The 26,744-nt window shown below is 44.5% G+C and overlaps 1 long non-coding RNA gene across 1 annotated transcript in view; it reads left to right on the forward strand.

Annotated features, from left to right (window-relative positions):
- The first annotated feature begins 9,506 nt into the window (after positions 1–9,506).
- The window catches only part of LOC146811906 (uncharacterized), a 137,288-nt gene continuing 120,050 nt past the window's right edge, over positions 9,507–26,744 (forward strand). Inside the window, exon 1 of the long non-coding RNA XR_014966798.1 lies at positions 9,507–9,917. This is a non-coding gene — a long non-coding RNA (uncharacterized LOC146811906). The remainder of the gene's footprint in view (positions 9,918–26,744) is intronic.

A 26,744-nucleotide genomic window follows, 5' to 3' on the forward strand; every position in this document is an offset into this window, starting at 1 on the left:
AATTGAGGGCAGTGGCAGCACATCAGACCATGCATGGCAGGAGGGAGGAGGCTAGTCCATGGATTCACACAACAGAGGATAGGGAGGAGGGGGATGGGGCAGCAAGCTAAATGTTCAGAGAAGGCGGGTATTAGGAACTTTATTGTTTTTAGACCGTGTGTCCGTGCGAACTACTTAAAATATGAACAAGTATGCAGCATAATCTCACTTTTATTCAGGAAGAAGAGGACGTTTGTGACTGTGACTCCGGGCTCACTTGGCAGAAACACCCCCTGACCCTCCACCCCCTATCGCAAAATGTAATGCCCGTGAAAAGGGTAGGTGAACACAGTGTTATATAGAACATAGTCCTGAGAGCACGATTGAAAATGAAAACTAGATATAGTGTATGGTATAAACTATGCACCAAAAAGTGTGATATAAGATGAACCGGGCGTGAAATATAATATGCAATACATTGTGCGCAGTGACAGATTCATTGGAGAGCGCGAGATAGCACAGGCACTAGCGCGTGCTATGCGATATGCGCCTTGGAGTGTAATATGCACAAGGCAGTGTTGTGTAACCTAACTAGTCTCTAAAGTTGTAATATAAAATATGTGCTGGGGAGTGTAACGTTGCATATGCACTGTGACAAAGATATGGATCCCAGATTGTAATATGTATGGCATAGCACTGTGCGTTATAACATAGGCATCGAGGAAGGCACGTTAGATGGGGCAATATAACCCATGCGAAGACAAGTGTGGCATGACATATTCACGGGGTGGTGTTACAGTGCACATGGGCTAGAGAGTGTCATAGCATATGCACTAGCTAGTGGAATACAACACAGAGGTGAGTGACACTCAGCAGGCAATGGTGGGTGTAACACAGCATTGGGCTCTGCCAGGAGCGCGCTGTGACTCTCAAGTGATGTTCGTCCCCTTTCCAGAGAGTAAAATAAAAAGTATTACACATCCGGCAGTGGATGTGTGTTTTATCAAGCGTGAGGGGGGTTTCTTGCATAGTTTTGGTCGAATTTTTGTCGAATCCCCTTTGAATGGCTTGGTGTGCATGTGTATTAAATGTGCCCATCAATAGCTACCCATGTTTGTATAAATAAACGACAAGGGTGTCTACCGGGATTAGCCACGGTAGGGCATCAGACATGTCAGAGCTTCACTAGTGGTGTAAATACATTCCACGTGGATTCATTGTATGCATAGTCGCCTTTTAATGAATATCACGCAAATCGTCATGGTGATAGGTACGTACGGTTTGTCCAGCATGTCCTAGGTGTGTCTATAAATATATATTTAAAAAAAAAAAAAAAAAACTGTGGCCGGCCCTGGGGATTGGGGTCAAAAAAATATAATTAGGAGACAGGCCCTGGGGGATGGGGTCATCAGGGCCAATAAATTAGAATAACAAGGGGAACCACACAGCCCCCCTTCTTAAAAAATGAAAATAAATAAAAGACTGGCATCGTGCCGGAGGCCACGCCCCCTCCTTGCAGCACTCGCAAACGCGCCCCCTGGCGAGTTGTAAGTTGGGGAATTAATTCCTCTTCAATACTGAGGGTCCCTGAGGCCCAACTAGCCCAACAGGCATCTCCAGTATGCACCAGAGAGCTGCGCTGCAGACAGGTGTTCTGAGGCCAAGCCCCTTTTTACACCTCTTTGCAACGCAGCTCTGTGGCGCTTACTGGAGGTACCTAGTGGTCTAGTTTGACCCTAGGGACCCTTAGGATTCAAGGGGACTTAATCTCTCAACTTAGAACAGCCACAGGGCGCGTTTACACAGTGGTGAAGGGAGGGGACGGGGCCTGAGGTGACGTTTGCAAACACGCACTATGGCACGTTTTAAATTGGGGGCTAACTAGCCCACCAAGTGCTTCCAGTAAGCGCCACTGAGCTGCATTGCAGAGAGGTGGTCCAGGCTGTGCCACTTTTTACACCTCTCTGCAATGCAGCTCTGTGGCACTTACTGGAGGTACCTAGTGGGCTAGTTGGACCCTAGGGACCCTCAGGATTCAAATGAACTTAATCTCCCAACTAAAAACGGACACAGGGCGTGTTTACACAGTGGTGAAGGGAGGGGACGGGGCCTGAGTTAACGTGTGCAAAAACGCCCTGTAGCCTGTTTTAAGAGGTAGTTTTAATCCCCCTGCCCTATTATATACTAGGGGCTTACAGAGGAGGTCATGCTAATCACAGGGGGACCCCAACGCATAATGTTCCCTAGTGTATGTAGGTGTTTTCACTGTATTCTAAGTGTCTTTTAACATAGCACTGGCTCTAGGACTGGTTAGTCAGACTCAGTTACCACCAGTATCCGTCTGAAAAAGTTGAGGGTACAGGATGATTTTGCAACAAGGCTTCTTTCTGCTCTTCTTTTTGTTCTTTCTGCACGTTATCCTTCTTCCTGCACTTTTCTTCGTCTTTGAGGACTTCTGTTGCTTCTTTCTGCACTTCTTTTTTTTCTTTCTGTGCATTTTTTCTTCTTTCTTCACCTATCTCTGTAGGCATAGTTAGAAATTAGCATTTAAAAAACCTTTGAAATTCACAGAAAAAACCATAGGTTTCAGGCACGTTATAGTTAGGAATTAGCATTTAAAAAACCTCAGAAATTCACTGAAAAAACCATAGGTTTCAGGGGTGTTATAGTTAGCTGGACTTTTCACTTGTACAAAACCATTGAAATTCCCCCGTTATAGTTAGTTCAGCTAACTATAACTCGCGCGCCCGCAATGCACTGCTGATGACGTCACATATTACATCACTCATGACATGATCAGTGACATCGCTCATGACATCACTGATGACATCTCAAATGACATCACTCATGACATCATCCAGTGAATGTGTGTTTTTCTGAAAATTAAATATGTTTTATATATGTATATCTCAAGGTCGATGGAAGAATAAATGGGTATATAAGTGTCTAAATGGATGATTTGTTTTTGAAAAATTGATTGTGTAACTGACTGATTAAGTGTATCATCGTGAATACATGGCTTAGTGAGTACTGTTTAAATATGTAAATATCTGTATCAGTCTCTCACTTTGTGTATAAGTGGCTGCATGGGTTGGTGAGTAGCTACATGGGTGTCTATATAGGTTAGTAGTTGGTTTTTTGAGTATCAGTCTGAGTGTCTGCATGGCTCGGTGGGGGGTATTACGTAGTGCATAGGTGCATGAATGAGTGACTCACTCTTTGTATGTGTTGAGGACAGCATGTGTGCAGGACTGTATGGGTGGATGAGTGTGTATGGGTGTGTTAGTGAGTGAATGACTGTCTCAATAGTGTCTTTATGAGTAACTACATATGTTTTAAACTAGTATATGTGACTATTGGTGTATATAAGTGAGTACATGTGAGAGTGAGAGATTAAAAGAGTTCCTGTATGAATAAGTATGTGTTTCTATAAGTGATTGTTTAAAAGACTAAGTATGTGTAAGTTTCCGTAGAAGTAAGTGTGGTGGTGTGTGTATAACTGTATATGCAAGTAAATGTATGTTTGATTCTTTATTAGCATGAGTGACTATGTGTGTGAGTAACTCTATGGATGAGTGGCATTGTGTAACAGGATGTATAGGTGTATGAGTACATATGATGAGTGAGTACATGTATGAGTGACTGTATAGGACTGTTGGTGAATGAGTGGATGTGTATGTGGATCTTAGAATTACTGAAGAGGTTGTTGTAACTGGTATTGGTATGTCCATTGTTTTGAAAATTTTAGTCTCTATTTTTGAATGTGTGTATCAAAGGTTATATTAGGGTGAGAGGAGGTCTGCCACTCTATCACAAGGATGATGTCATCAGTGATGTCATGAGTGATGTCATTTGAGATGTCATCAGTGATGTCATGAGTGATGTCACTGACCATGTCATGAGTGATGTAATATGTGACGTCATCAGCAGTGCATTGCGGGCGCGCGAGTGATAGTTAGCTGAACTAACTATAACGGGGGAATTTCAATGGTTTTGTACAAGTGAAAAGTCCAGCTAACTATAACAGCCCTGAAACCTATGGTTTTTTCAGTGAATATATATATATCCACAACTTTTTCCGCGAAGACACCCGAGCCTCTTTCGGCGGTGGGCTGTGGCGGGGTCACAAACCCCTATTCTCCAAAACGTTAATATCGAAGTCCAAAAACAATGCCACAAGCCTCCAATCCTTCAAACAGCGTGTTTATTTTCTTTAAATTATGACCAAATCACTCGAAGCTTTTCGGAGAAGACCTCCATTCTCACGAGTACGAGTGTAACTTAAAATACAGGTGTTTCTACAAAATGAGTGACACACCTCCTCTTAGTGAGTGCCACTGGTTACTATCATACTAGTGCTACCTGTACATTATCAAGAGTCAGAGATATAGACTTCCTTTATTTTGTCACAAGGGGGCTGGACAGCCTAGACTTTTTTGCCCACATGTATATCTCAGTTCACTGATTACGTTATTAATTGCAAACTACAGATGAATTCTTTTGGGTGCAATGAATATCTCTACTAAATATTGGAGTGCTGACAAGTGTGAAAGAAACAAACACAGGGTCACAATGATCATAGTATTTGACATCTAGCGTGCACTTGAAGTTTACCACAATGCCCACTGGGGCTATACTTTAAATGAACAAATGAATTATTTTTTCAAGCATACTTACGAACGTGAACAATAAAGTTTGTTCAACGTTAAAATATACACTAAAAAATAAAGTGTTGAGTTTATTTTTATTGATTTATAAATACAACAGATGTTTTATGATCAAATATTGTGAATATGTATGATTGTAAATAACACATTCAGTTCACGAACTTCCTTGAAATGAAATGAATATTTGAAAGTCTGTTTTTCTAGCTCCTTGTACTCGTGCATGCCAGTGCATCTGTCTTCACTGTTACTAAGAGGAGGTGTGTCACTGATTTGGTATAAACACCTGTGTTTTACGTTACACTCGTACTTGTGAGAAAGGAGGTCTTCACCGAAACGCGTCGAGTGATTTGGTCATAATTTAAAGAAAATAAACACGCTGTTTGAAGGATTGGAGGCTTGTGGCATCGTTTTGTTGATTTGGGTTGATTTACTCTGTAAGAAACGCCGAAGTGGGCGAGTGAGCGACGTTTTGCCAATTTCCCTCATCACAAAAAGTTTTGTTTTCATATCGGAGGCAAGCGGGTACCAGAGTTAGAAACACACTCTATTCAAACCTCTCTGGGGATAATCCGGCAGCGTGTTTACGTGCAATTTGCACGTACATGGTGAAAAACACAAAATGGCCATGTCAAGAAATGAGAAAAGGAGCAAGGCAGCGAGCAGGATGTTTGATAAACAGACACTTGGAAATGAGGAAGAGAGAGGTGGCACCTCGGGCCAAGGTGACAGTCCAATCAACAACAAAAACAATGTGGAATCAATTGTGGAAATTACTAAAAACCGAACAGAATAAATGGTGGGAAGCAACCACCTTGCAAAAATATGTTGAGGCGGGTCGAGTTCCCAGAGGCCTCAGGATATTTATTACACCAACGTTTTTCGAACCAGATCCTGAATTGGTAGAGGAGTGGGCTGAGAACAGTCATCAGTGCTCCATTGTAATGCTACAATTATTAGTTAAATACGCAAAGAAGGAATGCAACAGACTTGCCATTGAAATTGAAGACCTGACTGCCAAACTAAAATTAGCTTGTAACAAAGAGGAGTTTGAGAGCGATATGACTAAAATGGAACAAAAACTTGAAAAAATAGAAAAGGAAATTTGTGAGAAAAAGCAAAGAAAATATCTACGCGATCAAGTAGATTATGAAAGAGGCCAAGTACTCACGTTTGCCAAAAGGTACGACCATCTGCGCACAGATCAAGCAACCAAAGAGGGTACAAAAAGAGCAGATGTAAATGTAGAATCTACCTCAGGAAAAAGGGATGAGTCTACAAGAAGTGCCCCTGTAGGAAATACTACTACAGAAGGGAGCAATAGCTTTTAAGGCAGAAGCCCAGCCACAATGGGACCAAAAGAACTTATTTTAAAGGAATTCTCCATAATGGCCCAAGACAGAATGGCGACCCAAAACAAACCGGGCAATGGGGGACAAAGAGAATGTGGAAAAGGAGGCAGAGGAGACGGATGGTCAAACGTCTCAATGAGAGAAGAAATCACAAGCCCTGTGGGAACAAGGACAAGGGGACAGAAAAAACAAATAAAATGATAGACAAGAAGACGGTGGCGAACCTCTCCAAGCGCAAGCTCTGCAATCATAGAAATATAGGTACTTTCTTTTGGTTTCTTTCTGTCCCACGGCGAACTTTGATTACACAAAGGGGCGTATTGACTTATTCCAATTCTCAAGGAAACTAAGGTTAAAGAAATGGTTTGCCACTAAAGTCAAAGAACAGAGGCCCACCAATCCTGATTTGCCGAGTAATTTGGCAATTCAGGACATTGATTTTCTTCATATGCTCCATGACCTAGATGGCAACCCATCCATTAACCAAAAACCCATTTTAAACCTGGTGAATGACAATATCAGATTGGACCTGAATCATGACAGTGGATTCCGGCCCAAGTCAATATTTTTACCTCAAATCGCCAACGAAACGATTGATGTCTTCGAGAAAGGGGTCATCAATGAACTTAACAAACTGTCTAAACACAGAAGTTATTCCAAAAACTATTTCTCTAAAGCCCAAATGACAGCTATACAAACCCTCCAAAAGGATAAAAACGTTGTAATAAAAAAATCGGATAAAGGAGGGAATATTGTTGTGCTTGCTAAAGAAATGTACATCAGGGAGGGGCTATCACAAGTTAACGACAGTAGTAGGTATGAGAAAAGTACGAGGAAAGACTATGACACTGCGAATAATAAATTCCAGGACCAGTTAGATGACTGGAAAGATAGGGGTTTACTAGAACTGAAAGAATTTAACTTTCTTAGATATAAATACCCTAAACTGCCAGCCCTGTACCCACCCCCAAAACTGCACAAGGACATGACAAATCCCCCTGGAAGACCTATAGTTTCATATATAGGTAGTTGTCTGGAGAATACCTCTAGATACGTAGATTTCTACTTACAGCCTCTAGTTCAGAATCTTCCCTCGTATCTAAAAGATTCAGGAGACTTTTTAAGATTAATTGATAAGATTGAATGGCATCCAGATTGTTTACTGATGAGTTTTGACATAAAAAGCCTGTACACAAGTATCCCTCATGACATGGGAGTCAAGGCATGCCAACACTTCCTGGGAACTAGGTCCCTGTCTTTTCTTTTCCACACTGACATGATTTTAGATATGATTTACACCTGTCTCACACAAAATGATTTTCTGTTTCATGGAATTATCTATTGTCAGATACTTGGTACGGCTATGGGCACTTGCTTTGCCCTCAGCTTTGCAGGACTCTACCTCGGCTGCTGGGAGGAGCAAGTGGTCAGAAACCTTGAAGAGTACACAACACACATCAAAGCCTGGGCCCATTACATAGATGACATTTTCTGTGTGTGGGAAGGGAGTGTGGATGAATCAACGTTGATGTCAACACACTCAATAATAATACCCTGAACTTAACGTTCACCAGTCATTTAGACAAAGAGAAAATTGATTTTCTTGATCTCCGAGTCAGAGTTAGAGACAACAAATTAACAACATCTTTGTTTAGAAAGGAGACAGTGGGGAACAGTCTGCTTCACGCACACAGCTGTCACCCAGGTAATCTCATTAAAAGCATCCCTATGGGTGAGCTCTTACGAGCTAAAAGCAATTGCAGCACCGAGGAAGACGACAAAACTGAGAGTAAGTTGATGTGTGAAAGATTTAAAGACAGAGGTTATACCTCTAAAGATATTGAAAAAGCTCTTCACATAGTTAATCTGAGAGATAGGGCAGATCTGATCACAGAGAAAGAGACAGTAGAGAAAACAAGAAAGAGAGAAACTGTCCGGTTCATAACAAATTACAACCGACAGTCATGGGAGGTCAGAGAGGCGCTAAGGAAATTCTGGGGGGTCCTTAAAACTGATAACGCCCTCACGGACTGTTTAGAGGAATACCCACAAGTCACATACCGCAAAGCCAAGTCCCTTGAAGATTCATTATGTAGAGCAGTCATTCCATCTACAACTAAAAAAAGCAATATACAAGGGTTTTTCACCTGTGGGAACTGCAAGGCCTGTAAACACAGTGTGAATGTGAAAGAAGTTGAATTGTCTCCCAATTGCCAATCTTTCAGAATCCTCAACCACTATTCATGTAACACCGAATTTGGAGTATATGCCCTTAGGTGTCCGTGCAATAAATACTACATTAGCAGCACCATACATAAGGCCAAAAACAGGTTTTGGAACACCTAAGGGCAATAAAGAACCACGACAAACAATATCCGATTGCCAGACATTTTGCTTCTCACCATAATGGCAACAATGCCCTCCTCACATTTTGTGTCCTCGACAACATCCCAACCAGAGTAAGAGGGGGTGATAGAGTGCAAGAACTCAGGAGACTCGAATCCAGAATGATTATAAAATTCCACACTATGCAACCTGAGGGACACAATTGTGATGAGGGGTTGTCAGTTCATCTAGGCTAAGAGCACGCCATCAAATGCCAGAGTATAAATTACTTCAAGTGTCAGAAAAATATTGATATGTATTATTGCTTTTACCTTGCCCCATTTGTAAATATTTGTAGTAGTGTATGTAAAGAGTGATTGATTCGTTGAGTTTGGTGTATCACCTTGAATTATTTTATTATTTTACAGATCCACTGCGAGGTATAAAAGGAGAGTTGAATGCAAGGCTGACCTGATTATAATTTTTTTCACGGACTTAAATCAAGGAATGAACAGATTTAATAGCACCGCATACTAGAGTCTGAAAGTAGAACCAATACCCACTGGGGTTGAAGTGAGTGCCACTGGTTACTAACTAGTGCTACCTGTACTTTATTAAGAGTCACAGATATAGACTTCCTTTATTTTGTCACAAGGGGGCTGACAGCCTAGACTTTTTTGCCCACTGGGGCAATACATTGGAAATGTATATCTCGGTTCACTGATTACGTTATTAATTGCAAACAGCAGGTGAATTCTTTTGGGTGACATGAATATCTCTAATAAATATTGGAGTGCTGGCAAGTGTGAAAGAAACAAACACAGGGTCACAATGATCACAGTATTTGACATATAGAATGCGCTTGAAGTTTACCGCAATGCCCACTGGGGCTATACTTTAAATCAACAAATAAATTATTTTTTCAAGCATGCTTACGAGCGTGAACAATAAAGTTTGTTCAACGTTAAAATGTACACAAAAAAATAAAGTGTTGAGTTTATTTTTAATTTAATTGATTTATAAATACAACAGATGTTTTATGATCACATATTGTAAATATGTATGTTTGTAAATAACACATCCAGTTCACGAGCTTCCTTGAAATGAAATGAATGTTTGAAAGTCTGTTTTTCTAGCTCCTTGTACTTGTACATGCCAGTTCATCTGTCTTCACTGTTTACTAAGAAGAGGTGTGTCACTGATTTTGTATAAACACCTGTATTTTACGTTACACTCGTACTCGTGAGAAAGAAGGTCTTCTCTGAAACGTGTCGAGTGATTTGGCCATAAGTTAAAGAAAATAAACACGCTGTTTGAAGGATTGGAGGCTTGTGGCATCATTTTTGGACTTACATATTAACGATCGTTTTGGAGAATAGGGGTTCGCGACCCCGCCACAGCCCACCGCCAAAAGAGACTCGGGTGTCTTTGCGAAAAAAGTTGTGGATGGATTCCTGAGATAACCCTTGCCCGCCCAGGAGTAACAGACACGGAAAAATACGTAAATGGCTCGGAAACACGGAAGGCGCTCTCCGTACAGAGAGACAGTCCCCAGATAGTCGTGGGTTGATTTACTCTGTAAGAAACGCCGAAGTGGGTGAGTGAGCGACGTTTTACCAATTTCCCTCGTCACAAAAACTTTTGTTTTCATATCGGAGGCAAGCGGGTACCAGAGGTAGAATCACACTGTATTCAAACCTCTTTGGGGATAATCCAGCAGCGTGTTTATGTGCAATTTGCACATACATGGTGAAAAACACAAAATGGCCATGTCAAGAAATGAGAAAAGGAGCGAGGCAGCGAGCAGCATGTTTGATAAAGAGACACTTGGAACTTAGGAAGAAAGAGGTGACACCTCGGGCCAAGGTGACAGTCCAATCAAGAAAAAAACAATGTGGAATCAATTACTAAAAACCGAACAGAATAAATGGTGGGAAGCAACCACCTTACAAAAATATGTTGAGGCGGGTCGAGTACCCAGAGGCCTCAGGATATTTACCACACCAACGTTTTTCGAACCTTTGAGGAAAGAAAAAGACCTATCAAAAAATCCCTTACATGTAAATCCAATTTTGTGGTTTATGGGCTGGAGTGCCCTTGTGGCCTACGTTATATAGGGAGTACCATACTGCAGGGACACAAGAGGGTACTCCAGCACGTAAGGGCAATTAAGAACAGGGACCCATCGTACCCGGTGGCCAGACACTTTGGTGAGTTCCATAATGCAGACCCTAAAGACCTAACATATTATCTAATTGACTCTGTCCCCACCCCACAAAAGAGGAGGTGATAGGGAGACAGCCCTTAGACAATCGGAAACGTGGGACATTCTCAACCTCGATTCCAAGCACCCGAAAGGTTTGAACGCCACAGAGGAATTACATACGTGCTTGTAAGTCTAACATAAGGAGTGGTTCTCAATTTGAAAATAATTCAGAAAATATAACAACTATATAACCTTTTAGATCAGTCAAATGCCATTAATATGAAATCACAATGATTTTTTTTCAAAATAACCGTCAAGCTATAATCCCTCATTTTTTAACTCACATGGTATAGATAGATTTTTACACTTATTTTACACTATGAAGTAAGCTATAGTTAGGACCTTCTTTCTATTCAAAAAGTGTTTGTTCTTTTGCCAATATCTTTGGCGCCGTTTGACTAATCTTCGCAAATTTTTCAAAACTAATGGGGCGCTCCGTTCAGGTCCTGTCTTAAGAGTGCTTCGTCAAGCGAGGTCTGAAAAAAAGGGGGGGTCCCAAATTGCGTTTTCTTTACGTTCATTTCCATAGGACATTTTGGAGAAGGGTACAGCCCGAACTTCTGAACGGCATTACATCAAATTTGACAAAAAAGTAGCCTTTGGTTCAGAAAGCGTTCTTTTTTTTTAGATGGTGTAAATCGGTTCAGTCGTTCCTGAGAAATACATACATAAAAAAATATCAATATCAGGTGACCGTGGTGGAACCGCGACCCTCCCGAGCACGAGCTTTATTCTGATTTGCTGCCAACATGTCGAACCAAGAAGTGTTGGTAGCCATCTTGTGACTCGGTAGAACCGATTCACAAGAAAAACCATAAAAAACAAGATAATGGGGCAGGGTAGAAACACCCTGACCCACTTGGCCTGCTCAGGAGGTCCCACAGGGACCCCCAAGGCCCAAAAAAAGCATTTAAAAAAAATATATTTAGGCAGGATTCGCATAGGGTCAGCGAATCCAGCAGAATTCTTTTTTAAATGTAGCACGGGCTACAGTGCTTCATTTGTTTTCTGCCCCCAGGTATTATGTAGTACTACAGCTCAGAGGACTGCCACCTCCCCAGGGCCTTGCTAATAATTCATGGGGGCTCCATGGACCCCAGCTGCCCCGATAACCACCACCTCCCAGGGGCTTAGTGAAAAAAGTGCGTGGGGGGCCTCCTCACCACTCTCCCCGGCTTCAAGATATTATGGGTTGGAGGGCCTTGCGGGCCCCCAAGCCCTGGGGACCGCCACCTCCCCAGGGCTACTTGTAAAAATGAAGTGTGGGGGGCTTCAGCACCCCCACACTGCCCCAGGGAACACCACCTCCCCGGGGCACATTTCATTTCAAAATAGGGGCCTGTTGTGGATTCCCGGCCCCAGGAAATACCATCTCTCTGGGGCTTCACATCAGTTGGGAGGGAAGCCACGCGGCCCCCCTCCAGGAGCCCTCCTTGGCCCTGGGGACTGCCACCCCCCCAAGGGCCGGCTCCAGCAATGTCCCAGGGTGCCCACCCCCGGGACATTGGGGTTTGCTTTGGCAGGGTGGGAGCACTGCTCCTGCCCTGCGATTGCAAACTTCTGCTTCGCTTCATGGAAGCGAGAGCAGGAAAACTGCTCTCGCTTCCATGAAGCGAAGCAGTATTGGTTTTGGCAATGTGTACAGCTTCCTCTGCTCAAAAGCAATACCAGCTCCCGCAGGAGGTGGGGAGCCACTAGGGACCGCGGGGGCATTAGGGCTCCCTACGGTCCCCAACGTGAGGCCAGGCCCCAGGGAATGGGGTCCCCAGGGCCAAATGTAGTCAAGGGAAGGGACCCCCTCCTAAAAAAAAAGAATATAAGAAAAAAAGAGGCAAATCCCCAGGGGGTGGGGTCCATGAGGCTGAAAAAGGCCCCAGAGGGGGGCCACGAGGCCGCCTCTTTTAATTGGAGTTTTCCTTTTTTTTAAACAAGGGGCCATGCCCTGGTGGATGGGGTCTCCTGGCCGAAATAGGCCTCGGGAGGGGGGTGGCGCGGCCCCCTTCCCATTTTTATTATTTAAAAAATGGCTCAGGCCCTGGGGGATGGGATCCCCAGTGCCCCATAAATATTAAGAGAAGGGGAGCCACACAACCCCCTTCTAGATAAAACCAAGGAAGGAGAAACCGGCATCTCGCCAGAGACCCTTCCCCCTCTCTGCACCACTCTGCAAATGCGCCTCCTGGTGCATTTTGGGTTGGGGGATTAAGTCCCCTGGAATCTTAAGGGTGCTTAGGGGCTAACTAGCCCACCAGGTACCTCCAGTGAGCCACACACTGGGAATGCTGAGCGGTGGTCCGAGGCCATTGCCTTTTTTACACCACTCTGCAAACGAGCCTCTTTGCGCATTGCTGGTGGGGCGAAGAGGTCCTCTTGTGTCCTGAGGACCTCAGAACTAAAGTGGACTTCATCCCCTGAGAAGCAGTGCACCAGGAGGCACGTTTTCAGAGTGTTGTGAAAAGGGGGTGTGGCCTCAGACCACTCTCAGTAATCCAGCTGTGTGGGACTTACTAGAGGTAACGAGAGGGCTAGTTGGCCCCCAGGGACCCTCAGGCGACAAGGGGGCTACATCCCCCAACCAAGAGCACGCCAGGAGGTGCCTTTGCAGAGTGGTGGAGAAAGGGGGCATGGCATGTGTCCACCACTCAGCAATCCTACTATCTGAGGCTTACTCCCCTTGACTCTTTCTGCACCCCTCTTCCATCTTTCTGCACCTCTGTTGCTTCTTTCTGCACCTCTTTTGCTTCTTCTGCTGCACCCCTCGTGCCTCTTTCTGCACCCCTCTTCCCTGTTTCTGTACCACTGTTGCCTCTTTTTGCACCTCTGTTCCTTCTTTCTGCACCTCTCTTGCTTCTTTCTGCATCTCTGTTGCTTCTTTCTGTACTTCTCTTGTCTCTTTCTGCACCCTTCTTCCCTCGTTTTGCACCTCTTTTACTTTTTTCTGAACTTCTTTTGTTTCTTTCTGCACCTCTCTTGCTTCTTTCTGCACCCCTCTTGCCTCTTTCTCCACCCCTCTATCCCCTTTCTGCATCTCTGCTGCTTCTTTCTGCACTCCCGTTGCCTCTTTCTGCACCCCTCTTCCCTCTCTCTGCACCTCTGTTGCTTCTTTCTCTACCTCTTTTACTTCTTCTGCTGCACCCCTCATGCATCTTTCTACACCCCTCTTCCCTGCTTCTGTACCACTGTTGTCTCTTTTTTCACCTCTGTTCCTTCTTCCTGCACTTCTGTTGTTTCTTTCTGCACCTTTCTTGCTTCTTTCTGCACCCCTCTTATCTCTTTCTCCAACCCTCTTACCCCTTTCTGCACTTCTCTTGACTCTTTCTCTACCATTCTTCCCCTTCTTGTATCTCTGTTGCTCCTTTCTTCACTCCCCTTGCCTCTTTCTGCAACCCTCTTCCCTCTTTCCGCACCACTGTTGATTCTTTGTGCACTCCTTTTCCCTCTTTCTGCACCCATCTCGCCTCTCTCTGCACCTCTGTTCCTTCTTTCTGTACTTCTTTTGTTTCTTTCTGCACCTCTCTTGCTTCTTTCTGCACCCCTCTCGCCTCTTTCTCCACCCCTCTTACCCCTTTCTGCATCTCTGTAGCTTCTTTCTGCACTTCTCTTGCCTCTTTCTCAATCCCTGTTCCCTCTTTCTGCACCTCTGTTGCTTCTTTCTGTACCTCTCTTGCTTCTTTCTGCACTCCTCAGGCATCTTTCATGCAACTCTTCCCTCTTTCTGCAACCCTCTTGCCTCTTTCTGTACCTCTATTCCTTCTTTTTGCACTTTTTTTGTTTCTTACTGCAGCTCTTGCTACTTTCTGCAACCCCTTGCTTTTTTCTCCACCACTCTTCCCTCTTTCTGCACTCATCTTGCCTCTTTCTGCACATCTGTTCCTTTTTTCTGTACTTTTTTTGGTTTCTTTCTGCAGCTCTCTTGCTTCTTTCTATACCCTCTTGCCTCTTTTTCCACCCCTCTTACATCTTTCTGCACCCTTCTTGCCTCTCTCATTACTTCTGTTCCTTCTTTCTGCACCTCTTTTGCTTCTTTCTGCCCCCCTCTTCCTTCTTTCTGCACCTCTGTTGCTTCTTTCTGCCCCCTCTTCTTCTTTCTGCACCGCTCTTGCCTCTCTCTACACGTCTGTTCCTTCTTTCTGAACTTCTTTTGTTTCTATATGCACCTCTCTTGCTTCTCTCTGCACCCCTCTTGTGTTCTTCTCCACCCCTCTTATCCCTTTCTGCATCTCTGTGCTGCTTTCTGCATTCTCTTGTCTCTTCCTCTACCCCTCTTCCCTCTTTCTGTACATCTGTTGCTTCTTTCTGCACCTCTCTTGCTTCTTTCAGCACCCCTTGTGCCTCTTTAACACCCCATGTCCCTCTTTCTGTACCACTGTTGCCTCTTTTTGCACCTCTGTTCCTTCTTTCTGCACTTCTTTTGTTTCTTTCTGCACCAGTCTTGCTTCTTTCTGCATCTTTGTTGCTTCTTTCTGCACTTCTCGTGTCTCTTTCTGCACCCTTGTTCCCTATTTTGCACCTCACTTGCCTCTTTCTGCACCACCCTACCCTCTTTCTGCACCCCTCCTGCTCTTTCTGTACCTCTTTTACTTTTTTCTACACTTCTTTTGTTTCTTTCTGCACCTCTCTTGCTTCTTTCTGCACCCCTCTTGCCTCTTTCTGCACCCCTCTTCCCTCTTTCTGCACCTCTGTTGCTTCTTTCTGTACCTCATTTGCTTCTTCTGCTGCACCCCGTGCCTCTTTCTGCACCCCTCTTCCCCGTTTCTGTACCACTGTTGTCTATTATTGTACCTCTGTTCCTTCTTTCTGCACTTATTTTGTTTCTTTCTGCACCTCTCTTGCTTCTTTCTACACCCCTCTTATCTCAATCTCCAACCCTCTTACCCCTTTCTGCATCTCTTGTGCTTCTTTCTGCGTTTCTCTTGTCTCTTTCTCCAATCCTATTTCCTTTTTCTGCACCTCTCTTGCTTCTGTCTGCACCCCTCTTGCCTCTTTTTCCACCCATCTTCCCCCTTTCTGTATCTCTGTTGCTCCTTTCTTCACTCCCCTTGCCTCTTTCTGCACCCCTCTTCCCTCTTTCTGCACCACTGTTGCTTCCTTCTGCACTTCTCTTGCTTCTTTCTGCACAACTCGGGCATCTTTCTGTACCCCTTTTCCCTCTTTCTGCACCCATCTCGCCTCTCTTTGCACCTCTGTTCCCTCTTTCTGTACTTCTTTTGTTTCTTTCTGCACCTCTCTTGCTTCTTTCTGCATCCCTCTTGCCTCTTTCTCTACCCCTCTTACACCTTTCTGCATCTCTGTAGCTTCTTTCTGCACTTCTCTTGTTTCTTTCCCCATCCCTGTTCCCTCTTTCTGCACCTCTCTTGCTTCTTTCTGTACCTCTCTTGCTTTTTCTGCACTCCTCAGGCATCTTTCACACTCCTCTTCCCTCTTTCTACAACCCTCTTTCTGCAGCACTCTTGCTATTTTCTGCACCCCCTTGCTTTTTTCTCCACCACTCTTCCCTCTTTCTGCACTCCTCTTACCTCTTTCTGCACATCTGTTCCTTCTTTCTGCACTTCTTTTGCTTCTTTCTACACCCCTCTTCCGTCTTTCTGCACCTCTGTTGCTTCTTTCTGCACTTCTCTTGCTTCTTTCTTCACCCCTCTTCCTTTTTCTGCACCCCTCTTGCCTCTCTCTGCATCTCTGGTCCTTCTTTCTGCACTTCTTTTGTTTCTATATGCACCACTCTTGCTTCTTTCTGCACCCCTCTTGTCATCTTCTCCATCCCTCTTTTCCCTTTCTGCATCTCTGTTGCTTCTTTCTGTACTCTCTTGCTTCTTTCTGCACCCCTCTTATCTCAATCTCCAACCCTCTGACCCCTTTCTGCATCTCTTGTGCTTCTTTCTGCGTTTCTCTTGTCTCTTTCTCCAACCCTGTGTCCTTTTTCTGAACCTCTCTTGCTTCTGTCTGCACCCCTCTTGCCTCTTTTTCCACCCATCTTCCCCCTTTCTGTATCTCTGTTGCTCCTTTCTTCACTCCCCTTGCCTCTTTCTGCACCCCTCTTCCCTCTTTCTGCACCACTGTTGCTTCTTTCTGCACTTCTCTTGCTTCTTTCTGCACACCTCGGGCATCTTTCTGTACCCCTTTTCCCTCTTTCTGCACCCATCTCGCCTCTCTTTGCACCTCTGTTCCCTCTTTCTGTACTTCTTTTGTTTCTTTCTGCACCTCTCTTGCTTCTTTCTGCATCCCTCTTGCCTCTTTCTCTACCCCTCTTACCCCTTTCTGCATCTCTGTAGCTTCTTTCTGCACTTCTCTTGTTTCTTTCCCCATCCCTGTTCCCTCTTTCTGCACCTCTCTTGCTTCTTTCTGTACCTCTCTTGCTTTTTTCTGCACTCCTCAGGCATCTTTCACACACCTCTTCCCTCTTTCTACAACCCTCTTTCTGCAGCACTCTTGCTATTTTCTGCAACCCCTTGCTTTTTTCTCCACCACTCTTCCCTCTTTCTGCACTCTTCTTACCTCTTTCTGCACATCTGTTCCTTCTTTCTGCACTTCTTTTGTTTCTTTCTGCCCCTCTTTTGCTTCTTTCTACACCCCTCTTCCCTCTTTCTGCACCTCTGTTGCTTTTTTCTGCACTTCTCTTGCTTCTTTCTTCACCCCTCTTCCTTTTTCTGCACCCCTCTTGCCTCTCTCTGCATATCTGTTCCTTCTTTCTGCACTTCTTTTGTTTCTATATGCACCACTCTTGCTTCTTTCTGCACCCCTCTTGTCTTCTTCTCCATCCCTCTTTTCCCTTTCTGCATCTCTGTTGCTTCTTTCTGTACTCTCTTGCTTCTTTCTGCACCCCTCGTGCCTCTTTAATATCCCACTTCCCTCTTTCTGCACCCCTCTTACCTCTTTCTGCAACATGGTTCCTTCTATCTGCACCTCTGTTCCTTCTTTCGCCACTTCTTTAATTTCTTTCTGCAGCTCTCTTACTTTTTTCTGAACCCCCTTGCCTCTTTCTACACACCTCTTCCCTCTTTCTGCACCTCTGTTGCCTTTTTCTGCACCTCTGTTCCTCCTTTCTGCACTTCTTTTGTTTCTTTCTGTGGCTCTCTTGCTTCTTTCTGCACACCCTTGCCTCTTTCTCCACCCCTCATCCCTATTTCTGCACCTCTGTTGCCTCTTTCTGCACCTCTGTTCCTTATTTCTGCACTTCTTGTGTTTCTTTCTGAAGCTCTCTTGCTTCTTTCTCCACCCCTCTTCCCCCTCTCTGTATCTCTGTTGCTTCTTTCTGCACTCCACTTGCCTCATTCTGCACCCTTCTTCCCTGCTTCTGCACCTCTGTTATTTCTATCTGCACTTTTTTTGTTTCTTTCTTTACCCTTGTGCCTCATTCAGCACCCCTTTTCCATCTTTCTGTACACTTCTTGCCTCTCTCTGCACCTATTTTCCTTCTTTCTTTACTTCTTTTGTTTCTTTCTGTAGCTCTCCTGCTTCTTTCTGCACATCTCTTGCCTCATTCTACACCCCTCTTGCCTCTTTCTGCGCCTATGCTCCTTCTTTCTGTACTTCTTATGTTTCTTTCTGTAGCTCTCTTGCTTCTTTCTGCAGCCCCTTGCCTCTTTCTCCACCCTCTTCCCCCTTTCTGTATCTCTGTTGCTTCTTTCTGCACTCGCCTTGCCTCATTCTGGACCCCTCTTCACTCTTTCTGCAACTCTGGTGGTTCTTTCTGCACTTCTCTTGCTTCTCTCTGTACCCCTTGTGCCTCTTTCTGCACCCCTTGTCCCTCTTTTTCCACCTCTCTTGCCTCTCTCTGCACCTCTGTTCCGTCTTTCTGTACTTCCCTTGCTTCTTTCTGCACCCGTCTTGCCACTTTCTTCGTCACTCTTACCCCTTTCTGCATTTCTGTATCTACTTTCTGCACTTCACTTGTCTCTTTCTCCACCCCTGTTCCCTCTTTCTGCACCTCTGGTGCTTCTTTCTGTAGTGTGCAGTGTGTGAACATAGCCGCGAGCTCCCGTTAGCTTCTATGGGGAAAGTCGCGGTTAGATTTTTAAAGATTAGGGACACTTAGAACTGAGTCAGGACCAAACCCTTTTGGATTTAGGAAGTTCTAGGGCCAACACCCACGGGAGCACTGGAGTACTTGTATTACCTCACCCAGGGAAGCCGGGTGCATAGGTGTCAAATGGTGTCGGGTCGCGTCGTCCATTTCAATGGGAGCTGGCAAAGAAGTGCTGCTGCCGGGAAGATGCGAAGTGTCCGAAGAGATCCAAGTCTGGATTGAAGATGAGAAGAACCTGAAAGCAGAGAGCACAGAGTCTGGGTCATTAGCCAGTGACCAGGAAGGCGATAGGCAGATGCCCACTGATGTCGGGTAAATGCAGGTGAAGAAGGTGAAGCTTGACTCTTCAGCCACGCGGACCAGGAGGCGTCGAGGATGACTAGGAGCTGGATTCTGTCCCTTCCCCACTTCCCCAATCTGTAGGAGCCATTTTAACGGCAAACCAGCAACTAACTGCTCGTTTTTCACACGCAACCTGGCTTGGAACTGTGAGCAACCCGGTTTTTACGAACTGAGACCCGGAAGCGAGGCAGAATCACGCACACGGATATTTTGAAGATTACCTGCGAGTGGCTAGTGGAGCTTTGGAACCGCTGTGTGCCGCTGTTGTGCTGCTGTGGAGAGCAAGAACCTGCACAGAGACCCACCGCCGTCACCACCGCGAGCTGTGTGCCGTGAGCCTGGAGCCTGGAGCGGCCCCCGCTGCTGCCATTGCCATTGAAGCTTTCCCGGGAGGAGATTTGCTGTTGCCGTTGGGTGTCGTCCTCTGCGGCTGCCTCTGTGGTTGCTGCGGTCACGGGGCCAGAACAGCCTGCAGGAGACGCCGACTTTTGGACTCGTGAAAGCGGGGAGAGCACGGTAAGTGGTGAGCCGCCCCCATCCGCCGGCGCTGACAGTGGGTAGCTGCTGGGGACCTCCGCTGTCGCTGGTGTTGCCGTCTGCACTGCGGCCGCCGCAGGAGAAAGGCTCAGGACACAGTGGTGGGAGCGGAGAGACTCGTGTGTAAAGCAAAGGATAGTAAGGCATACCCTAGCCTCCATCTCCTCTATCGTCCCAGCCGCGTGTTGAAGGTGGGGCAAGGAGAGGCAAAAGTGAAGGCAGAGGATTCTGCGGGATCCCCTTACAGCGATCCAGGGCCCCTTCAGGGCCCCTACAGCCTGGTTCGAACACTCTGCACCGCCCGCCCGCCCATCTCCCTGGTGAAAGGTTGCGCGTCCCGGTAATTCGGTACTGGGTTCGTTACCAGCACCAGAGCACGACACAAGGCGGGGGGGGAGACGCGAGCGCGGCTGTCGAAAGAGGCGACCGCGAAGTAAGAACCTGGGGGTTGACCGTCTGGCAGTTCAACTAGGTCTTCCACCACAGGCCGGGAAAAGGCATAGTTGTGGGCAAAGGAAAGGGCAAAAGGGTGTTGTAAGGGGGGTTTAAGGTAAGAAGACAAAGGAAGCCCGCTCAACCTGGTGGCTAGTAGCATCAGGGAGATGAGATCGGGGGGAGTCAGACAGACCCCCACTCAAATCAAGAGCGGCAGGCAGAATAAGAAAAAGAAACATCAAGGCTCTAAAATCAAAGCAGAAAGCTGTGGCACCAAACAAAAAAGACCTCTAATATCACCGATTGCAACTATGTTTAGTAACACAAAGGATGGCGCCAGACTGCTATTGCTGAAAGATCCGGGTGCAGCCATATACTCAACTTCAGCGGAGGTCCCAGGCCTTATGACGCCTCTAGCTCCTCAGACACTTTCCTTGCCTTGGAATGGAAAAAATAAGCCACAAAAGGAAGGGGGACAAAACTCAGCCCGTACCATCAAACAGTGTCTTCTACGAAAACCAAGCCTGGAAGAGGAAAAGATTGTTTTGTCATCGTCAGAAAGGGAGGAGTTGATGAACGACACCAGCATAGGAATGGCAATTAAAGAAGACTTTAGCCTGAGCTCTGACATAGCACAGGCATACAGGACAAATAACAAGGTCAATAACAAGGGCACCATACCCAATATCACTGAATATAACACAGAACTAACTAACCCCACGGTCGGCCTGAATCAGACAGTAGGCTTAACAACCGTCGACCAAAGGGCGTTAAGTTTCAGTGAAAAATCCTACTCGCCAACACCTACACTCAAATCACTCCGAGGGGACATGTCATCGTCCACCCCGAAGCCAGTAATAAACAACGCTAGACCAACAACACTTTACATAGCCGCCCAGGTACATCAGTCGGACCAAGATGATCAAGAATGTACTGATAACGTCCGTCTAATTGCAAGAACGTTACCATCAAACAAAGACATCATGCAAATAACCATGTCCGAAATGCCTGCTTAAGTGGGCGGAAAGTATCATGCTACTTCCCAAAATAATACAATGCTGTGAGAATCCAGCCTGGGAAACAAAAGCAATCAAATGTATACCAACAATAGCTTTAGTAGGGTGATTGACGACCACACCCATCAGCTTAACCAGGAACAAGTCCCAAAGGAGACCAAAAATTCTAAATTACAATTTCAACAAGGAGAATCAGCCAGTAACTACAGTTTTTTTTCGGAGACATCTAAATCTTTATTGGACACACTACAGACAACAATAACAGCGTTTAATATGCAAAACGATAAGATGGACATTCAAATAGACCTGATAAACATTATAGCAACACAAATAGCAGGGATCAATACCAAACTGGAGAGTATGAACAATCTTATCTCCAGAGCCCAGGCAAAATACTCCGTCCAGTGCGCATGCAGCCCAATGATAGATAAACTAAGCTTGTTGCCAACACTCCTAGATCAGATAATTCAATTTAATCAATCCTCCTTGGGCCTGAACGGCATAACAAAAGAAAAGGAATTTACAATGATTAAAACAGAAAACGATCAAGCTCTTTCAAGCCCAGAGCATCATAATGAAATAAAAGTAGACAAACAGACAGACAATCAGGATGGATCATGCAACAAAGATCGAAAATTATGACGTAAACAAAAAAAACGCGACAGGAAAGCACGGAATAAATTGTCTCTGCCTTTAGAGCAGCATACAACAAAGATCTATCCAATGTTTCGCCTACCAGTGATTGATCATACAACAACAGCCTCGGTTAGCTCTATAGATGATCTCACCGATAGTGTGATTTGCTTAGACCCGGCAGCAATTGAAAATCAATCAGAAGGAAAGGGTGATAATATACAAGGCATAAATAAAGAGGTGACCCGAGCTCGCTTAGATCCGGCAGCAACGGAAAAATTAGCAGAAGGAAAGGGAGATAATAAACAAGGCCCAAATAAAGAGGTGACCCGAGTTGGAGACTTTATTGGAACCCAACAAATAACAAAAAACAAGTGCTCTAAAAACAAAAAAAAAGGGAAAGGAATGGAAACCATCATCGTAGACGCAAGTAGTCACGGCGAACAACGAATTATGATTAGTAACCTGACAGCTGAAAATTGCCCTGAAGATAAATGCCGTGGAAACAAAGTTGCAAACAAGGACAACACAAATTCGAAATGGTCCATGCCACTAATAGAGATCGTGTAGACGGACAAAGAGAAACATGGAAACTCCCTGACAGTCAAGAAACTCCAAACATGGGGCACCAAAAGTATAGTGATAGCATGAAAGTTGCCCAGAAAATGGACATCCCAAAGTTCCAAATGCCTAAAGAGACCTCAACCAAAACAAGAAGCCGACTCAATCTTAACAAGTACGGCATTGGAAGCAGAAACAATCTTCAGTGCTGGACGCCGGGTGGACGACCTATTGGTCGATCAGTCTGCGATGGATCTCAAGTCCCACCGGGTTAACATAAAAGTCGAAATTATAGGCGACTTAAAGCAAATTACACTCGGTAATAAGGAAGAACACTAAACGCCCCAGGCAGGCCATTGCAATGCACCAACAGAACGGCAATTATTGCTAATCCCAGAATACGATTCAAAAGGGCCCCATGATATATTGAATAGAGGGAATATCTTGCAATTAACATCAAACATTCCGGCATTAAAATACTTAACATCAGGTAATCTACTGGCAGTAGAATTCATAGGAATGGAACACCAAAATAGTAAGGAGCAAACACTGACCACCTGGCTGACTGAAGAAGACGCACAGCATATCATGGATTCTAAGGTGCAATTTGAAGCTTGGGGAATTAAATTGATAAAACCAGCGAACCCCCGTTACCCCGGCCCCTTGAACAATATTCTCAATCGTAGTAAAGGAAAAGCTCAAAGGCGAAATGACAACACATCTAACATTCAAACATTACTCAAAGGGGCAATTGGCAGCAACCTCTCAACAACATGGAAAGAGGGGGCACCTAATGTCCGGGTAAATGGAATGGACAGGTCTAAGGACAATTGGGGATGGTTGCCAGGAGTACTAACTTCAAAAACAAGCCTCTGACCAACAGAAAACAATTTAGCAACTCAAGACACAAGCAACATACAGATGCTCTCGTGGAACATCGCAGGGGCAAACAAAGGGTTTGAAAACGGAGAACTCCCAAAAAAATGGGCAAATTACGACATAATAACCTTGCAGGAAACTTGGGCTCTAGATGCTCTCCCATTGGCAAATTACATTCACTACATAGTTCCAGCAACCAAATCCAAAACCTTTGGTCGCCCAAAAGGGGGCTTGGCAGTTTATATCTCTTCAGAGTTAAAGATTGAAAGTGAACAAATGGACTCAGAAGGACCAAACATTCAATTGATCAAATTGACATTAGGGCCTGCTAATAGATCAAAAATCGTCCTCTTGATAAACACATATACACATCCTTCGGCCAGGAAAAAACTGGCCCATAATAAACAACTAGTCGGAATTATTACTAACATCCGGAGCACTTTTCCCTTGTGGGACTTGATACTCACAGGGGACTTTAATTCAAACTTGATTTATACTCCGGACGAGGACGATTCTACAACAGCAGACAACATATATTGGTCCGTTCCACACCAATTCCAGCCACTGAGGTGGACCGCATAGGTCAAGAGTTGGTTAATGCCTTAGAGTTTCTTGGGCTAAGAGTATTGAACGGTAGAACTCCAGATGACTTCCCCCCTAAGTTTACATTCCATGGGGGGAAGACAAGGTCAAGACTGGATTACACAGCAATCTCAGTATCGTTGATACCATCCCTATCGCACTTTTCAATAGAGTTTACAGGGGAACAACCTTTACAACGCAACTTTTACAACGCACTACCTTTACAACGCATTTTTTACAACGCATAATCCATTACAACGCATGACATTACAACGCATACCATTACAACGCATTTTTAAAAACTACCTTTACAACGCATTCCATTACAACGCATACTACCATTACAACGCATACCATTACAACGCATAATATTACACTACACTATCCAACACTTACCCTACTGTTGCACCCCCTGGAGTTAGAATAGTAATTTTTACCCCTATACTATCCAACACTTACCCTACTGATGCACCCCCTGGAGTTAGAATAGTAATTTTTACCCCTATACTATCCAACACTTACCCTACTGATGCACCCCCTGGAGTTAGAATAGTAATTTTTACCCCTATACTATCCAACACTTACCCTACTGATGCACCCCCTGGAGTTAGAATAGTAATTTTTACCCCTATACTATCCAACACTTACCCTACTGATGCACCCCCTGGAGTTAGAATAGTAATTTTTACCCCTATACTATCCAACACTTACCCTACTGATGCACCCCCTGGAGTTAGAATAGTAATTTTTACCCCTATACTATCCAACACTTACCCTACTGATGCACCCCCTGGAGTTAGAATAGTAATTTTTACCCCTATACTATCCAACACTTACCCTACTGATGCACCCCCTGGAGTTAGAATAGTAATTTTTACCCCTATACTATCCAACACTTACCCTACTGTTGCACCCCCTGGAGTTAGAATAGTAATTTTTACCCCTACACTATCCAACACTTACCCTAATGTTGCACCCCCTGGAGTTAGAATAGTAATTTTTACCCCTATACTATCTAATACTTACCTTAAATGTAATTTAATATAATGCGTTGTAATGGTATGCGTTGTAAAGGTAGTATGCGTTGTAATGGCAATGCGTTGTAAAGGTATTTTTTAAAAATGCGTTGTAGTGTCATGCGTTGTAATGTCATGCGTTGTAATGGATTATGCGTTGTAAAAAATGCGTTGTAAGTGCATGCGTTGTAAAAGTGTGCGTTGTAACGTCATACATCCGAGTTTACAACCAGGAGTGACCATTCATATCAGCTGATACATTTTAGGTCAAAAATTACCAAACATCAGGTAAATCCAACTATTGATGGTAACATATACACAGTGGACCTAAAACGTCTAAAATGGTCAAACGACACAATTGAAACATTGCAGTTAAAAAGAAAAAACTTGTTAATTATTAGCAAAACTGGAGCCCAGGACAAAATACAAGCATGGGAAAGCTTCACAGCTGAGCTAAAAACACTAATGCCGTCAGGACAAAAGCAGCCCAACGCCTGGAAAAAAACAACAACGTTGGGTCTGCGAACCCTGAAACGTAAACTCAAAAAATGCATAAGGATGCTAAAAAGAACAACTCCTGACTCAGCTGCATGGGACAGAGTAAGACAACTCAGGAAATGTTATAAAAAAGATCTCTGGGAAGAAAAAAGAAAGAGGAACTATAAATTCTGGGCCGAACTCCTCTGTAGTTCAAAGAAATACAACTCAAAACAGTTTTGGACCATTATAAACAACCTAAATCGACCGGTTACAGTGTTATCCTCAAATATACAAGAACCTGAGTGGGTGGAATTTCTATCTAGGAGGTTTCGGGAAGCTCCCTTGCCAGAATTAATCGTGGGAAACACCTATGATCAAGGGGCAGTTCATGTAAAGCCCACTGGGTTTTTGGAATGCACCAGCCCAGAAGGCGCCGCAACTTCAAAACAGAAGGAGCAATTGAACGTGGTTATATATCCAATGAGGAAAATGTCTCCCCGAGTTCAGCCACAAGTTACTCGTCCTCGTTGATTGAAGGAGTTAAACGCAAAATTAAGAAAGGCAGAAACGACGGCGCTCCAGGCCCCAACGGAATCCCTCAAGCAATTTTCAAATATGACATTCCGTTTTGGGGCAAACACCTTTCTAATTTATATCAAGAAATAGAGAAATTAAACATCATATCAGAATACTGGCAAGGTCCGATTTTGACACCTTTGTTTAAAGGCAGAGATAGAGCTAAGCCGGCCAACTACAGATTGATAGCCCTGCTGGACGTAGAGGCCAAATATTATGCCTCTTTGGTACTTGAAGAGCTTAAGGCATGGTCTGACGACCGTAACCTAATTCCGGAAAGCCAGACGGGCTTTAGACAAGGCCTTGGTACGACAACGAACATTTTAGGTCTCTCGCTAATTACAAACAAGTGTAAGCAGAGGAAATTGCAACTTTACCTCTGCTTTATAGACCTAAAAGCTGCCTTTGACAGTGTTGATCGCCATCTCTTGTGGAAAAAGCTGCGAGTCCGGGGTATCCCTGAAAGGCTTTTAAAAGGCATCCTGTTATTCTACTCAAACACCTGGCTAAGGATTAAGATAGGTGACGGGTCCACACTCTCAAGGAAGCTGACAACCACCAGAGGCTTGAAACAAGGGTGTGTTCTGGCCCCCCACCTTTTTAATTTGTTCCTATCTGACCTCTCTCCAAGGCTGGACTGTACCAATTCCCATCCACCAAAGCTTGGCGAATTGAGACTTTCGCATCTCTCATACGCGGATGACGTGGTACTAATGAGCCACACAAAGATCAGCCTGCAAAGATGCCTGAATGAAATGTCAGTTTACATTTCTGAAAACAAACTTGAAATAAATACATCTAAAACAAAAACTATGGTGATCGGGAAAAAACAGTTAAGAAAACAGACAATCTGGCTTAACGGAATCCAACTTGAGGAGGTAAAAAAATACAAATACTTAGGCCTATATATCGACAACTCAAGAAATCTCACGGAGCACAAAAAATATATGTCTCAGAGATCAAGTGCACTAACATTTGCTCTTAGCCTATTAGCTAAAAAGCTGAAGGGCCCCTCTTATAAACCTTTGCTCGCCGTAATGAAGGCAAAAATCCTGCCAACTCTAACATATGCCAGCGT

The sequence above is a fragment of the Triturus cristatus genome, chromosome 7 (assembly GCF_964204655.1).
Source record: "Triturus cristatus chromosome 7, aTriCri1.1, whole genome shotgun sequence".
NCBI classification, from domain to species: Eukaryota; Metazoa; Chordata; class Amphibia; order Caudata; family Salamandridae; genus Triturus; species Triturus cristatus.